Source organism: Mus caroli, unplaced genomic scaffold (assembly GCF_978045245.1).
Source record: "Mus caroli unplaced genomic scaffold, Mus_caroli_1 scaffold_4, whole genome shotgun sequence".
NCBI classification, from domain to species: domain Eukaryota; kingdom Metazoa; phylum Chordata; class Mammalia; order Rodentia; family Muridae; genus Mus; species Mus caroli.
Genome location: NW_028227259.1, coordinates 91,697,722 through 91,715,378, shown reverse-complemented (window position 1 = coordinate 91,715,378; position 17,657 = coordinate 91,697,722). Strand labels below are relative to the sequence as shown.

Genomic DNA, 17,657 nt, shown 5'->3' with positions numbered 1-17,657 from the left:
TGTTTGAGTTAAAATCTATGGTAAGAGGAAGCCTTTTTAATGAGGACTGAGTGAGGTACTTGTATACTGGTATAGCAGTATGTCATTTTATGAGTTTTTTTTTATAGCTATACAAGCACAGTACTCCTACTTAGTTATGTTTTTCTGCAAACTATCTTTAACTTTAACTAGTTTTATTATAGATTCCTTATTAAAACCATCATGTTATGTTATCTATGGAATAATGCTACACTCTGTATTTGGTTGACTTAAAACACTTCTTCATTGGTGGGGAACTTATGAGGCACAAGATGAAGTGCTCCTTCTACAGAGAGGCCACCAGGCATCCCTCCGGGTACATCTCCAGCAAAACTTGGTAATGATAGGATTGTAGACTTACCCTAGTTTTCTGCTGATGCTCAAATTCTTCCTTCTCTGCAGTCTGGTTCTTATCCAGCCACCTGATGATTTCATTACACTTGCCAAGAATCTTCTGTGTGTCCTCATCATTCACATTTCCTTGAAGTTTCTCATCCTCAGCAGTTGTTTTCAAGTTGAAGGCATAAGACTCTAGTGAATTCTTGGAGGAAACCTCATCTCTCTGCTTCTTATCCTCAGCTATGTATTTCTCAGCTTCTTGAGCCATGCACTCAATATTCTCCTTGCTCAGGAGGCTCTTGTCATTGGGGATTGAGAGCTTGTTCTACTTTCTTTTGCTTTTATCTACAACAGAAACATTGAGGATGCCATTAGCATCAATGTCAAAAGAAACTTCAAACTGAGGAACCCCTCAGAGTGCTGGAGGTATGCTTGTATACTCCACCTATCCAAGCAGGTTGTTGTCCTTGGTAATGAAGGTCCTTTCATCTTCATACACCTGAATGAGTACATCTGGCTGGTTGTCAGAGTAGGTGGCCAAGTCTGTGTCTGCTTGGTTCAAATGGTGATATTGTGCTTGATTATTACAGTCATGACTCCACTAGAAGTTTCAATATCTTGGGAAAGACTTGTGACATCTAAGAGCAGTAAATCCTCAACATTCTCATACTTGTCTCCAGATAGAATTGCTGCTTGGACTGCTGAACCATAATCAACAGCTTCATTGGTGTGAATGCTCTTGTTAATTTTTTTCCATTGAGGAAGTCTTGCAGAAGTTCCTGAATCTTGAGGATTCTTGTAGAACCACTCACCATGCCAATATCATGGATATGTGCTTGTCAGTTTGACATCTCAAAGAGCCTTTTCTACAGGGTACAGTTCACCACAGATCAGGACACCATTCAATTGCCCAGTTCGAGCCTGGGTAATGGAGGTATAGAAGTCAATTCCTCATAGAGAGAATCAATCTTAATACTGGCCTGGTGCTAGAAGAAAGGGTGCACTTGCCTTGCTCACAGCCAGTGCAGTGTAGCCAGACAGCTCACTTGCTCTCACTTATGTCCATCTTGTTCTTTTACTTAAACTTAGCAAGGAATGTTTGGCTCTTAGGTGGTCAAAGTCTTTTCCACACAGTGGGTGTCTCTAGCTGTTGATTTGACTTCAAAATTCTATCCTCAATTGTGATAATTGACAGGTCATAAGGGGTACCTCCCAAGTCACAAATCAGCAAACTCCTATGAGGTCTGACCTTTTTATCCAAACCATAAGCAATAGCAGCAGAAGTTGGTTCATTGATAATTCAAAGTCTGTTGAGGCCAGCAGTAGTTCCATCATCTTTTGTTGCCTTCCTTTGAGAGTCACTCAAGTAAGCTGACAGAGGGACCATAGAATTGATAACAGTTTTTCCAAGGTAAGCATCTGTAATTTCCTTCATATTTTTCAGAATCATTGAGTCTACTTCTGTGGGTAGAATCTTTTTCTTTCCTTTGCATTTGAATTCGATCTTGGACCTGCCTGTATCATTGATCACCATTAACTTCATGGCCAGTGCTTCATATCAGACAGAACAATTGCATCATCAAACCTAAGTCTGATCAGACATTTGACTTCAAAAATTGTGTTGGTGGAGTTCATTGCCACATGATTCTTAGCAGCATCCCCAGTTGATTCTGTGACATCTAAAGCAACATAGCTGAGTGTGGTGTGTTTACCCTTGTCATTGGCAATTATTTATTCATTTTCATACTGGAAAACACAGGAGTAGGTGGTGCCAAGATCAGTGCCAACAGGTCCCTTGGACATGGTTGCTTTTATATAGGCCCAGTTCTGCTGACAACAAGAGCACACAAATCCCCTAATTCTGTCTCTGTGTTCAATGAACACACCTACTGAGTTTATTTAGCTTTTTTCATATATAGTTCTGTCCAGATCTGAACACATGGGATTAGATAGCCTGTGTGAGAGCTTGTCCCTGAACTAGAATGTTTCTCCTCCTCTCAGCAGTCATTAATCACATGTAGCTCCTCATCTGGTGGTGGAAGTATCAAGTAGTTCTTCGGACCCCATGGGTTGTAACCTGCAGCTGTCACTATACTGGCCAGCTCTACATCTTTTTATGTTAATGTAGCTCTCTATTATAAGATAAAAAGATTTCCCTTTCCTTTAAAACCAATGTGGACTATTATAGATACACAACTGTCCAAAATATGGGGAATAAGTACATGGAGTGCCCAACATGAACCGATGCAATTGTCATGGAAAGGCTCATGGAGATGAGAAAGAAAATGCAGTTCTTGAGAGCAGAATTCAATAAAGGGATAGAGACATTGAACATGAAGCTGAAAAATCAATAATCCGATGGAAGAACTCAAAGGACAGCCTTACAAATAGAATTTGAGAAAAAGAATAAAAACTGTATCAGGAAGCAAATATAGAATAGATGAAATCCTCCAAATAAAAAATATGTACACAAACACACACATACACACACACACAGAACATAGAGGATATGTTGTATATCATGAAAATACACAAGGCTATGCACAGGCTTAGGAGGTAGTTTACCATTGCTTATATACACCATCCTATCAAATGCACATTGATTATTATAATACCTTTAAATATAATGATCCGCAGAACAAAGAGTACAAAGTTTTACTTAAGTGATGTGTGAAAATATGAAATTAGATGAAGAAATACTGTTTGAAATAGTCATAAGTATTTATGTATATCTGTAAGAAGTTATCATTTTTTTCTATGTTTTTAAGAACATATATCTTTTTACATTATGATATCTTTGAGGGCAAATAAAACTTTTTACTTCTTCATTGTAGCAATTAACATCATATTTTTATACACAACTCACCCACTGCATGTGAAGAGTCTGCTTTCATGAGTTCTTAGGTGGTCAGTATTACAAGTATTCTGGGTATGTTAAGGATTTACATGTAGACTTTCTTCTTGTCATTGTCATCTGCATAACATCATAGCTATTCTCATAGTACTTATTTTGTTTTAGATTTTTAAAATGATGTGACCCAAGAGCTTCCTCCCTGGTGACTAGCTAACATAATTCCACAGAGTAGCATGCAAGATACCAAGGGAGGAGGGCAGCCAACATGCTAACCCAGCTATGATGCCTATGAACCACAACAGTGATTAATTACCATGACATTGTAACTCTATAGGTGCAATAGTGCTCCATGTACCTTGGTATCCAAGAGCTTAATTGGATTTCATTCCCACTCAACAAGAGAGCAATCATGTCTGGGACTGAATCTGTAACCAAGAGCTTAATTGGGTTTTATTCCCACTCAACAAGAGAGCAATCATGTCTGGGACTGGATCTGTGTCAATAATCAAGGAGGTATATTTGGAGGTCTACAACATAGAAGAACTATTATATAAAGATAATGAAAATCAAAGAGAGAAAGAGGAGGTTGTTGATGTAATCCTGGACCAAAGTGTGGAGATGGTAGTTGAAACAAATACTAGACCAGAGGGAGGAAGACAAAGAGGAGGAGGAGGAACACGAAGAAGAGGAAGTTTTGAAGGAACTAGTGTTCATCTAGGATCATGTTGTCCGATTGGACCACTTTGACACTCACCAGACAGTGGGAGAAAGAAAATAAACAACTCTAAATTAGATATTTTCACAGAAAATTGTTAGCATATACACTCAGCAAGGTATAATTTTAGATGTCTTCTTAAAGATCTACTTTCCCAAGACTTGTGTTGGCCTGAGTTTTTCTCCTTATTTTTTTTAATATTCTGTCACACTGGAAGCAGAAGAATTTAGAGATTTCATGTTGCAGAAACAGTCTTTTGATTTATACTAAAGGTTGTTTTTACTGGAGAGAAGCATGTAACAATTAGGCTCAATGAGATCAGACTGACCTCTCGCTTATTACCTGCAAGGAGCTGGGTTGCTTCCCCTGGCCTCCTTCGAATCCCTTGGTCTTTACCCATATTTACCCTGACTTTAATACACTCATTGTTATTACAGTGTAGGAAGTGAGAGGGAATACATGGTATTTGTCTTCTGACATGGGTTACAGTGCTTACTACATTTTCTAGTTCCACCTGTGTTTCTGAAATTATCATATTGTTTTTCTTTTAAAATTAAAGTAAACTTGAAGGGAATGTGGTGCAGATTCCCTAGAAATAAAAAAGAAATACTCTGAGTAAACATAGTCCAGCCTGGGTAATGGGATCAGAGATCTGGGCTAGTGGTGACTTGTGTTAGGTCAAGGAAATCCATCCATTTGGAATATGATAACCCCACATAGAAGCTTGTTACTTCATATTCATTACTTATTTATAAACAAAATTGAGGCCACTCAGCATTTTAAAACTGGATGGAATGTTATGAAGTGTAAAAGTTTGGCCTTGGGTTGAGGATGGAACTGCCTTCCAGGTTCCTCTTCTGCCTTTTGAGTCACTTGAGAAAAGGACATGTCTATGCCAAGTATAGACTATGCTCTGAAAAACAGGCTCCCTAGATTCCTATTTTGTGGTTATTTATTTTGGAGCATCAGAAACCTGTTACATGTTTTTAAGTAAAAGTACTCAAAGCCACTCAGAGAAAAAATTTCCCCTTTTGATCTGAGCATACAGGTTTCCATTGAAAGCTTGGATGACATTGAATGGAAAGAAATTATTATGAACAAATTCTTAAGCTGGCTCTTAGTTTATGTGTTCACTAAAATGCATCCCAGATAATTCATGCCATATATACTGGGAAATATCTTTGTCACTCAAGTCCATAAAATTGCGGTCATTTTTAATGCCAATAAGTTTCAGAATATTGTCCAGAGTCTGTACTTTAAGAAATAAGTTTAGCCTCACATCAGGGAGGCCAGATGTGTTTTATGTTCCTATATAGACTGAGTAGTTTACACTATAAGATCTTTCAATATAGACCAAAGAGAGGCAGAATGGTTGTCCCTGTGTGTAAATGCTGTGGTGGTATCATGTAAAACCTGCAGGAGTAAAGAAAACTCTGGTTTTATTTTTTGTCCTTAGGGAAATAACAGTGGTACAGGTTTCTACTTCCTGGAATCATAAGATTAGTTGTGAGATATTCAGACTCACACCTGATTCCTTCTTATAAACTCAATTCCTGTGAGTTATTTAATATTGTGTAGATTTCTAGACAGTGCTTGTGTAGGTACAGCACTTGGTGAGTGCTCAGTGCCTCACTTGCCAAGCTATCCCCCAGTTAGATGTTTTTCCTAAGGTTTAACATTAAAAATATACACAGCAGAAAAGTATTGAGCAATGCACTCAGAAGTTGGACTGCTTTGGTTAGATTAAAGGTGAAGAATTTCTTTAGTTGCAGGGAAGTCTTTGAAATGAAGTGTAAAACTATAGAACACAAAGGGCCATGTCAACCAGAGGGACAGTGTGTGCTCTTGTTCCTGTGCTGCGGATCCTAAGTCAAGTTGGTCTGGAGCTGATGTTTTTGAGACAATACCCATTCATCCACTCATCTGTTGAGTTATTTTCCTAATTTGTCATCTGCCACATTGCCTTTAGCAGTTCTGGCTAGTGGGGAAGATACCATCTCTCTAGTCTGTCTTTGGATCAACAGGTAGGACTCTCAGTTCCTTCTCTTGCAGGTTGTGTTCCTGGACGCTGCCATGTTTCCTATTATGACGATAATGGACTGAAGCTCTGAAATAGAAAATCTGCCCCAATCAAATGTTACTCCTTATAAGATTTGCCTTGATCATGGTGTCTGTTAACAGCAATAAACCCTAATTAAGATATTTATCTTAAAAATCTTGCCCTCCATGATATTTATACTGCTGGCTTTTAGTCTCACTTCTTTCTTTCCTTGCAACTCCATAGGAAATGTCAGTCCTATTTGCCAAATTCTCTCCTCTCCTCCCCTCACAGTTCTGTTCTTCTCTTGCCCCACCTCACAGCATACCTCTTTTATTGATGTGTTAATGAAATATAACATTTCTAGACACATCTATGGGATTAGTTTTCTCTTCATTCTTTTTTTTTTTAACTTTTTATTTATTTATTTATTTTTTTAATATTTTTATTACATATTTTCCTCAATTACGTTTCCAATGCTATCCCAAAAGTCCCCCATAGCGCCCCCCACTTCCCTACCCACCCATTCCCATTCTTTTGGCCCTGGCATTCCCCTATATTGGGGCATATAAAGTTAGCAAGTCCAATGGGCCTCTCTTTCCATTGATGGCTGACTAGGCCATCTTTCGATACATATGCAGCTAGAGACAAGAGCTCCGGGGTTCTGGTTAGTACATCATGTTGTTCCAACAATAGGGTTGCAGATCCCTTTAGCTCCTTGGGTACTTTCTCTAGCTTCTCCATTGGGAGCCCTGTGATACATCCAATAGCTAACTGTGAACATCCACTCCTGTGTTTGCTAGGCCCCAGCATCGTCTCACAAGAGACAGCTATATTTGGGTCCTTTCAGCAAAATCTTGCTAGTGTATGCAATGGTGTCAGCATTTAGAAGTTGATTATGGGATGGATCCCTGGATACGGCAGTCTCTAAATGGTCCATCCTTTCATCACCGCTACGAACTTTGTCTCTGTAACTCCTTCCCAAGGTGTTTTGTTCCCAATTCTAAGAAGGTGCACAGTGTCCACACTTTGGTCTTCATTCTTCTTGAGTTTCATGCGTTTAGCAAATTGTATCTTATATCTTGGGTATCCTAAGTTTTGGGCTAATATCCACTTATCAGTGAATACATATTGTGTGAGTTCTTTTGTGATTGTGTTACTTCACTCAAGATGATGCCCTCCAGGTCCATCCATTTGGCTAGGAATTTCATAAATTCATTCTTTTTAATAGCTGAGTAGTACTCCATTGTGTAAATGTACCATAATTTCTGTATCCATTCCTCTGTTGAGGGACATCTGGGTTCTTTCCAGCTTCTGGCTATTATAAATAGGGCTGCTATGAACATAGTGGAACATGTGTCCTTTTTACCGGTTGGGACATCTTCTGGATATATGCCCAGGAGAGGTATTGCTGGATCCTCCGGTAGTACTATGTCCAATTTTCTGAGGAACCGCCAGACTGATTTCCAGAGTGGTTCTACAAGCTTGCAATCCCACCAACAATGGAGGAGTGTTCCTCTTTCTCCACATCCTCGCCAGCAACTGCTGTCACCTGAATTTTTGATCTTAGCCATTCTGACTGGTGTGAGGTGGAATCTCAGGGTTGTTTTGATTTGCATTTCCCTGATGATTAAGGATGTTGAACATTTTTTCAGGTGGTTCTCTGCCATTCGGTATTCCTCAGGTGAGAATTCTTTGTTCAGTTCTGAGCCCCATTTTTTAATGGGGTTATTTGACTTTCTGGAGTCCACCTTCTTGAGTTCTTTATATATATTGGATATTAGTCCCTTATCTGATTTAGGATAGGTGAAGATCCTTTCCCAATCTGTTGGTGGTTTTTTTGTCTTATTGATGGTGTCTTTAGCCTTGCAGAAGCTTTGTAGTTTCATGAGGTCCCACTTGTCAATTCTCGATCTTACAGCACAAGCCATTACTGTTCTATTCAGGAATTTTTCCCCTGTGCCCATATCTTCAAGGCTTTTCCCCACTTTCTCCTCTATAAGTTTCAGTGTCTCTGGTTTTATGTGAAGTTCCTTGATCCACTTAGACTTGACCTTAGTACAAGGAGATAGGAATGGATCGATTCGCATTCTTCTACATGTTAACAACCAGTTGTGCCAGCACCATTTGTTGAAAATGCTGTCTTTCTTCCAAAGGATGTTTTTAGCTCCCTTGTCGAAGATCAAGTGACCGTAGGTGTGTGGGTTCATTTCTGGGTCTTCAATTCTATTCCATTGGTCTATTTGTCTGTCACTATACCAGTACCATGCAGTTTTTATCACAATTGCTCTGTAGTAGAGCTTTAGGTCCGGCATGGTGATTCCAACAGAGGTTCTTTTATCCTTGAGAAGAGTTTTTGCTATCCTAGGTTTTTTGTTATTCCAGATGAATTTGCAGATTGCACTTTCTAATTCGTTGAAGAATTGATTTGGAATTTTGATGGGGATTGCATTGAATCTGTAGATTGCTTTTGGCAAGATAGCCATTTTTACAATGTTGATCCTGCCAATCCATGAGCATGGGAGATCTTTCCATCTTCTGAGATCTTCTATAATTTCTTTCTTCAGAGACTTGAAGTTTTTATTATACAGATCTTTCACTTCCTTAGTTAGAGTCACGCCAAGATATTTTATATTATTTGTGACTATTGAGAAGGGTGTTGTTTCCCTAATTTCTTTCTCAGCCTGTTTATTCTTTGTGTAGAGAAAGGCCATTGATTTGTTTGAGTTAACTTTATATCCAGCTACTTCACCGAAGCTGTTTATCAGGCTTAGGAGTTCTCTGGTGGAATTTTTAGGGTCACTTATATATACTATCATATCATCTGCAAAAAGTGATATTTTGACTTCATCTTTTCCAATTTGTATCCCTTTGATCTCCTTTTGTTGTCGAATTGCTCTGGCTAGGACTTCAAGTACAATGTTGAATAGGTATGGAGAAAGTGGACAGCCTTGTCTAGTCCCTGATTTTAGAGGGATTGCTTCAAGCTTCTCACCATTTACTTTGATGTTGGCTACTGGTTTGCTGTAGATTGCTTTTATCATGTTTAGGTATGGGCCTTGAATTCCTGATCTTTCCAAGACTTTTATCATGAATGGGTGTTGGATCTTGTCAAATGCTTTTTCCGCATCTAACGAGATGACCATGTGGTTTTTGTCTTTGAGTTTGTTTATATACTGGATTACGTTGATGGATTTCCGTATATTGAACCATCCCTGCATCCCTGGGATGAAACCTACTTGGTCAGGATGGATGATTGTTTTGATGTGTTCTTGGATTCGGTTAGCAAGAATTTTATTGAGGATTTTTGCATCAATATTCATAAGGGATATTGGTCTGGTTTTCTATCTTTGTTGGGTCTTTTTGTGGTTTAGGTATCAGAGTAATTGTGGCTTCATAGAATGAGTTGGGTAGAGTACCTTCTGTTTCTATTTTGTGGAATAGTTTGTGAAGAACTGGGATTAGATCTTCTTTGAAGGTCTGGTAGAACTCTGCACTAAACCCATCTGGTCCTGGGCTTTTTTTGGTTGGTAGACTATTAATGACTGCTTCTATTTCTTTGGGGGATATAGGGCTGTTTAGATCATTAACCTGATCTTGATTCAACTTTGGTACCTGGTATCTGTCTAGGAACTTCTCCATTTCATCCAGGTTCTCCAGTTTTGTTGAGTATAGCCTTTGGTAGAAGGATCTGATGGTGTTTTGGATGTCTTCAGGATCTGTTGTTATGTCTCCTTTTTCATTTCTGATTTTGTTAATTAGGATGCTTTCCCTGTGCCCTCTAGTGAGTCTGGCTAAGGGTTTATCTATCTTGTTGATTTTCTCAAAGAACCAGCTCCTTGATTGGTTGATTCTTTGAATAGTTTTTCTTGTTTCCACTTGGTTGATTTCACCCCTGAGTTTGATTATTTCCTGCCGTCTACTCCTCTTGGGTGAATTTGCTTCCTTTTGTTCTAGTGCTTTTAGGTGTGTTGTCAAGCTGCTAATGTGTGCTCTTTCTAGTTTCCTTTTGGAGGCACTCAGAGCTATGAGTTTTCCTCTTAGAAATGCTTTCATTGCGTCCCATAAGTTTGGGTATGTTGTGGCTTCATTTTCATTGAACTCTAAAAAGTCCTTAATTTCTTTCTTTATTCCTTCCTTGACCAAGGTATCATTGAGAAGAGTGTTGTTCAGTTTCCACGTGAAGGTTGGCTTTCTATTATTTATTTTGTTATTGAAGATCAGCTTTAGTCCATGGTGATCTGATAGGATGCATGGGACAATTTCAATGTTTTTGTATCTGTTGAGTCCTGTTTTGTGCCCAATTAAGTGGTCAATTTTGGAGAAGGTACCATGAGGTGCTGAGAAGAAGGTGTATCCTTTTGTTTTAGGGTAAAATGTTCTGTAGATATCTGCCAGATCCATTTGATCCATAACTTCTGTTAGTTTCACTGTGTCCCTGTTTAGTTTCTGTTTCCATGATCTGTCCATTGGTGAAAGTGGTGTGTTGAAGTCTCCCACTATTATTGTATGAGGTGCAATGTGTGCTTTGAGCTTTACTAAAGTTTCTTTAATGAATGAGGCTGCCTTTGTATTTGGAGCATAGATATTCAGGATTGATAGTTCCTCTTGGAGGATTTTACCTTTGATGAGTATGAAGTGCCCCTCCCTGTCTTTTTTGATGACTTTGGGTTGGAAGTCAATCTTATCTGATATTAGAATGGCTACTCCAGCTTGTTTCTTCATACCATTTGCTTGGAAAGTTGTTTTCCAGCCTTTCATTCTGAGGTAGTGTCTATCTTTTTCTCTGAGATGAGTTTCTTGTAAGCAGCAAAATGTTGGGTCTTGTTTGTGTAGCCAGTTTGTTAGTCTATGTCTTTTTATCGGGGAGTTGAGTCCATTGATATTAAGAGATATTAAGGAAAAGTAAATGTTGTTTCCTGTTATTTTTGTTGTTAAAGTTGGCATTCTGTTCTTGTGGCTGTCTTCTTTTAGGTTTGTTGAGGGATTACCTTCTTGTTGTTTCTAGGGCGTGATTCCTGTCCTTGTATTGGTTTTTTTCTGTTATTATCCTTTGAAGGGCTGGATTCGTGGAGAGATAATGTGTGAATTTGGTTTTGTCGTGGAATACTTTGGTTTCTCCATCTATGTTAATTGAGAGTTTGGCTGGGTATAGTAGCCTGGGCTGGAATTTGTGTTCTTTTAGTGTCTGTATAACACCTGTCCAGGATCTTCTGGCTTTCATAGTCTCTGGTGAAAAATCTGGTGTAATTCTGATAGGCTTGCCTTTATATGTTACTTGGCCTTTTTCTCTTACCGCTTTTAGTATTCTATCTTTATTTAGTGCATTTGTTGTTCTGATTATTATGTGTCAGGAGGTATTTCTTTTCTGGTCCAGCCTATTTGGAGTTCTGTAGGCTTCTTGTATGTTCATGGGCATCTCTTTCTTTAGATTTGGGAAGTTTTCTTCTATAATTTTGTTGAAGATGTTTGCTGGTCCTTTGAGTTGAAAATCTTCATTCTCATCCACTCCTATTATCCGTAGGTTTGGTCTTCTCATTGTGTCCTGTATTTCCTGGATGTTTTGTGTTAGGATCTTTTTGCATTTTCCATTTTCCTTGATTGTTGTGCCCATGTTCTCTATGGAATCTTCTGCACCTGAGATTCTCTCTTCCATCTCTTGTATTCTGTTGCTGATGCTTGCATCTATGGTTCCAGATTTCTTTCCTAGGGTTTCTATCTCCAGTGTTGCCTCATTTTGGGTTTTCTTTATTGTGTCTACTTCCCTTTTTAGGTCTAGTATGGTTTTGTTCATTTCCATCATCTGATTGGATGTGTTTTCCTGTTTCTCTTTAAGGACTTCTACCAGTTTGGTTGTGTTTTCCTGTTTTTCTTTAAGGACTTGTAACTCTTTAGCCATGTTCTCTTGTAGTTCTTTAAAGTCTTTCTTGATGTCCTCTACCATCATCATGAGATATGCTTTTAAATCCAGGTCTAGTTTTTCAGGTGTGTTGGGGTGCCCTGGACTGGGCGAAGTGGGAGTGCTGGGTCCTGATGATGGTGAGTGGTCTTGGTTTCTGTTAGTAAGATTCTTACCTTTACCTCTCGCCATCTGGTAATCTCTGGAGTTGTTATAGTTGTCTCTGTTCAGAGGTTGTTCTTCTGGGGATTCTGAGTATCCTCTGTCAGCAGACCTGGGAGACAGGCTCTCTCCTCTGAGTTTCAGTGGTTAGAGCACTCCCTGCTGACAAGCTTTCCTCTTAAAGGGAAGGTGTACAGATATCTGGGGTTTGGACCTCCTCCTGGCCGAAGAAGAAGGTGGAAAACAGGACCTTTCCCAGATGCTGTGTTGCTTTGGCAGGTCACAGAAGCTGTAGGCTTCTGTGGTACACACTCTCAGCTGTGCAGACTAAGTTCCTAAGTTCAGTGGAGTCCTGGATCCAAGATGTGCTCCCTGCTCCTGAGGCAGAGGGCTCCTGTGCAGGGCAGTCCACTGTCTTCCAGCTAGGAGGGTGCCGGATGTCTGTGGCCCCAAAAGGGTGCTGCCTCAGCGGCTCTGTGGCTCCCGCCTGTCCCAGAAGCTGTCTGCCTCTGTGGTCCTCAGTCTTACCTGTACAGACTAAGTTCGGCGGAGTCCCGGAGCCAAGATGGCGCTCCCTGCAGGGCAGGTCACTGTTCTCCGGCTGGGAAGGTGTCGGATGTCTGCGGCCCCAAAAGGGTGCTGCCTCAGCGGCTCTGTGGCTCCCACCTGTCCCAGAAGCTGTCTGCCTCTGTGGTCCTCACTCTGACCTGTACAGACTAAGTTCTGCGGAGTCCCGGAGCCAAGATGGCACTCCCTGCAGGGCAGGTCACTGTCCTCCGACTGGGAGGGTGCCGGATGTCTGCGGCCCCTAAAGGGTGCTGCCTCAGCAGCTCTGTGGCTCCCGCCTGTCCCAGAAGCCGTCTGCCTCTGTGGTCCCCACTCTGACCTGTACAGACTAAGCTCGGCGGAGTCCCAGAGCCAAGATGGCGCTCCCTGCAGGGCAGGTCACTGTCCTCCGACTGGGAGGGTGCCGGATGTCTGCGGCCCCTAAAGGGTGCTGCCTCAGCAGCTCTGTGGCTCCCGCCTGTCCCAGAAGCCGTCTGCCCCCGTGGTCCCCACTCTGACCTGTACAGACTAAGCTCGGCGGAGTCCCGGAGCCAAGATGGCGCTCCCTGCAGGGCAGGTCACTGTCCTCCGACTGGGAGGGTGCCGGATGTCTGTGGCCCCAAAAGGGTGCTGCCTCAGCGGCTCTGTGGCTCCCGCCTGTCCCAGAAGCTGTCTGCCTCTGTGGTCCTCACTCTAACCTGTAGACTAAGTTCTGCGGAGTCCCGGAGCCAAGATGGCGCTCTCTGCAGGGCAGGTCTCTGTCCTCCGGCTGGGAGGGTGCCGGAGGTCTGCGGCCCCAAAAGGGTGCTGCCTCAGCGGCTCTGTGGCTCCCGCCTGTCCCAGAAGCTGTCTGCCTCTGTGGTCCCCACTCTGACCTGTACAGACTAAGTTCGGCGGAGTCCCGGAGCCAAGATGGCGCTCCCTGCAGGGCAGGTCACTGTCCTCCGACTGGGCTCTCTTCATTCTTATAACTTCATTGAATCATTGCAGACAGTAGCTACCAGGAGTTCCAATTCAGAGGCTGATCACCCTGGGTGCACATTCAGGATTTCAATTTTAGTTGCCATGGAATAAATTCTCAGTGTGGGGAAGGTTCTTCACATTATTTTTATTGTTGCTGCAAATAAGGGTTTAGATGAACATTTCAATTTCCTAAGGAGATTCTGATATTAATCTTAATCATATGTATTGATAATCTTTTTTGATATATGTATCATTTTCTTGTTTAGTGTTTGAATACTTTTATTTCCTCATAGTAAAACTTGAGATTGTAGTTTCTTTAGTAATTCAAAACCACTCTCTACTTAGAAAAATCCACAATCAATATTCTTTTTTTCAAAATTTTTTTAGATACCAGAATCCTCAAGATTCAGAAGCTTCTACAAGACTTCCTCAATGGAAAAAATTAACAATAGCATTCACACCTATGAAGCTGTTGATTATGGTGCAGCTGTCCAGGCAGCAATTCTATCTGGAGACAAGTATGAGAATGTTAAGGATTTACTGCTCTTAGATGTCACAAATCTTTTCCAAGAAATTGAAACTTCTTGTGGAGTCATGACTGTAATAATCAAGCACAATATCACCATTTGAACCAAGCAGATACAGATTTGGCCTCTACTCTGACAACCAGCCAGATGTACTCATTCAGATGTATGAAGATGAAAGGACCTTCATTACCAAGGACAACAACATGCTTGGAAAGTTGGAGTATACAAGCATACCTCCAGCACTCTGAGGGGTTCCTCAGTTTGAAGTTACTTTTGACATTGATGCTAATGGCATCCTCAATGTTTCTCTTGTAAATAAAAGCAAAAGAAAGGAGAACAAGCTCTCAATCACCAATGACAAGAGCCTCTTGAGCAAGGAGAATATTGAGTGCATGGCCCAAGAAGCTGAGAAATACATAGCTGAGGATAAGAAGCAGAGAGCTAAGGTTTCCTCCAAGAATTCACTAGAGTCTTATGCCTTCAACTTGAAAACAACTGCTGAGGATGAGAAACTTCAAGGAAATGTGAATGATGAGGACACACAGAAGATTCTTGGCAAGTGTAATGAAATCATCACGTGGCTGGATAAGATCCAGACTGCATAGTAGGAAGAATTTGAGCATCAGCAGAAAACTAGGGAAAGTCTACAATCCTATCATTACCAAGCTTTGCCAGATTGCTGGAGGTGAACCTGGAGGAATGCCTGGTGGCCTCTCTGTAGAAGGAGCACTTCATCTTGTGCCTCATAAGTGCCCCACTGCCGCAGACCCTCTGGGTCCCGTGCCTCTGTAAGAAAGAGTCTCTGGAGCAGATAGGCAAAGAGTCAGATATGACATACAGAAAGGAACACGCAAGAGAGGTGTTGACTCTGAATGTAATTTTCTGGTAAAGCATGAGGCTATTATACAAGGAATTATCAGGAGCTACAAATCACAAGTAAGATAAGGTACACTGAAATTTACCAGATACAACAGAAAAGAATTTGCAGGACATAGTTAAATGTTTACATTAGGGATAACAAGCACTGCCTGTGAAAAGCCTAATTCCAGGAAGGAATTTCACACTTTAGAGTTTATAGCACCATGGGGTTTAACTCTTGACAGGCTTTAAGAGAAATGTAGTATCACTGACCCCTTATTAAATTTTATCTATTCTGGAGACTTTCTTACTTATCAGTATATTAACTCACTCCTGACATGTAATGTAACCTGTGTAACCTGTAATAAAGATTTCTATCTCAGTGCGACTTTTAGTCTCCTTTTATGCAGACAGCTGGATTAATTGTTTTATAGCAGTGCTTAATTAGTTACTGAATAGGTTAAGCTCCTTGCTGCTATCTGGGAATCTCAGAACACTGGGAAAGGGCTTTAGGAATACAATCTTAAAAGGCATTTACTATAAGGTAATGCTTAGTAGAGTGCACGTGAATCTATACATTAGACTAACACAGTGGAAATTTGATTTGTTGGGTAAGACACCAAAGCTCCGGGAGGGAATTTTCATGGAACTCTTGTCCTCATGAACAGCTTCCAGGCTTTCACCTGCCAAACTGATCCATACTGGAGAGTTGACCTCCAGTTGCTCGAAATTTATTTCTCACGAGCAAATTTTGGGCATTTCTGCCTCAAAAGCCTACTCCACCAGAATCCTCTGGAACCCCAACAATGAAGAAGTTGTTTAAGTCAACCAAATACAGAGTGTAGCATTATTCCATAGGGTAACATAACATGATGGTTTTAATAAGGAATGTATAATAAAATTAGTTAAAGTTAAAGATAGTTTGCAGAAAAATATTACTAAGTAGGAGTATGTGTGTGTATAGCTATAAACAAACTCATAAAATGACATACTGCTATACCAATACATAAGTACCTCTCTCAGTCCTCATTACAAAGGCTTCCTCTTACCATAGATTTGAACTCAAACATAGACCTACAACAGGAAAATGTAAAAAGAATGAAATACTTTGGAGCACTTAGTCCTAAGAGGGATATCTTCATCAAAGCACTCCCATCATACACATGAAAAAAAAAGATTGAGAAAAAAAAACCAGAGGATATTGGTGATTCCAAGAAAACAGCATCTTCTGTATACATCAAGACTGACACACATGAACTCAAGGCAACAAGTACAATGCCTACAAAGGGTCAAGCTCAGTGGACTCCTTGCACTGAGACAGGGAGAGCACATGGGCTTCCATTACTACAAGGAAGCTATTTGCAATTAATACATGATAGGTATTTTCTCCAAAAGAGTCTCACTATGTGTATGAGCCACACTTCAGGGCAGGCTCCATCTTCAGGAGCCTGACAACATAAATCTAACTCAATGGCATTTTGAAAGTTTTTTGGCTCAGTTTTGTTTGATTTGGTTTGGGTTGTTTAGTTTTGGTTGTGATTTTGTAGGTGATTTCTTTTGCATGTTCATTTTTGCAATATTTAAGGAAAAATCTCAAACCAAACACATGGTTGTTTGTTTGTGTGTTTGTGTGTGTTTGTATGTGTATTTTTGTGTATGTGTATTTCTGTGTCTTTGGATTCTTTAAAATAATATGTGAGTATTGGTTTGATAACTCAAAGCTGAAATAATGGCTACTCAGAAGACATTGTTAATTTCAAGACCACCTAGAGTAGTGGTTGTCAACCTGTGGGTCATGATCACTTGGGGTGACATATCAGAGATCCCATATATTAGATAATTACATTATGAATTCAAACATTTTGGAAGTAATAAAAAACAAAATCAAAAATACAAAAAATAAAACAACATCAACAAAAAAAACTTGTGTTTTTGGTCACCAAAACCCGAGGAAGAATAGGAAAGAGTAACAGCATTAGGAAAATTGAGAATCACTGACCTAGATTATTGAGTTTTACCCTGCACAATTAAAGGCAAACTGCTCCAAATAAAAAAAAAAAAAAGATCACTACCAAACTAAAATATTCAGTCAACTGCAAATACAATACTCTGGGTTTACTCTCAGAACTAAACAAAAATGACTTTGGTAAGTCAACTTTGTGATATGTGAAAAGAATGCATGAGATCAGATGTGTAAAAAATTATAAGTTCAAACTTAAAATTCTGCCTCATTTTTACAATTCAAAACTTAAAGCTGAAATGAACATAATCTAAGAATAAGAGTCCATTATTTCAGAAACTATAAATTTTATTACCACGGTACCCTGAGATACAGACAGAGACAGAGACACAGAGAGAGACAGATACACAGAGAGAGACAGAGAGAGACAGAGAAAGAAAGGGAGACAGAGATACATAGAGACAAAGACAGAGAATATGTGACTAGCAATAGAGCAACAAGTTTTCAATTGTGAGGTTAACGGTCTTTCTTTTTTCCTTCTTTTTTTTTCTTTTCTTATTTTTAGATTCTATATCTCTATATTCTTTTTTTTAACTTTTTTTTAATTAGGTATTTATTTCATTTACATTTCCAATGCTATCTCAAAAGTCCTCCACCTGCTCCCCCACCAACTCCCCCACCCACACACTCCCACTTCTTGGCCCTGGAGTTCCACTGTACTGAGGCAGATAAAGTTTGCAGGACCGATGGGCCTCTCTTTCCACTGATGGCCGACTAG

At 40.2% G+C, this 17,657-nt stretch overlaps 2 pseudogenes; one reads left to right on the top strand and one right to left on the bottom strand.

Annotated features, from left to right (window-relative positions):
- Nucleotides 1-248: 248 nt before the first annotated feature.
- On the bottom strand, nt 249-2,160 carry LOC147005192 (heat shock cognate 71 kDa protein pseudogene; annotated as a pseudogene).
- Nucleotides 2,161-3,688: 1,528 nt separating this feature from the next.
- LOC147005191 (heat shock cognate 71 kDa protein pseudogene) lies at nt 3,689-14,853 on the top strand (annotated as a pseudogene).
- Nucleotides 14,854-17,657: the final 2,804 nt, after the last annotated feature.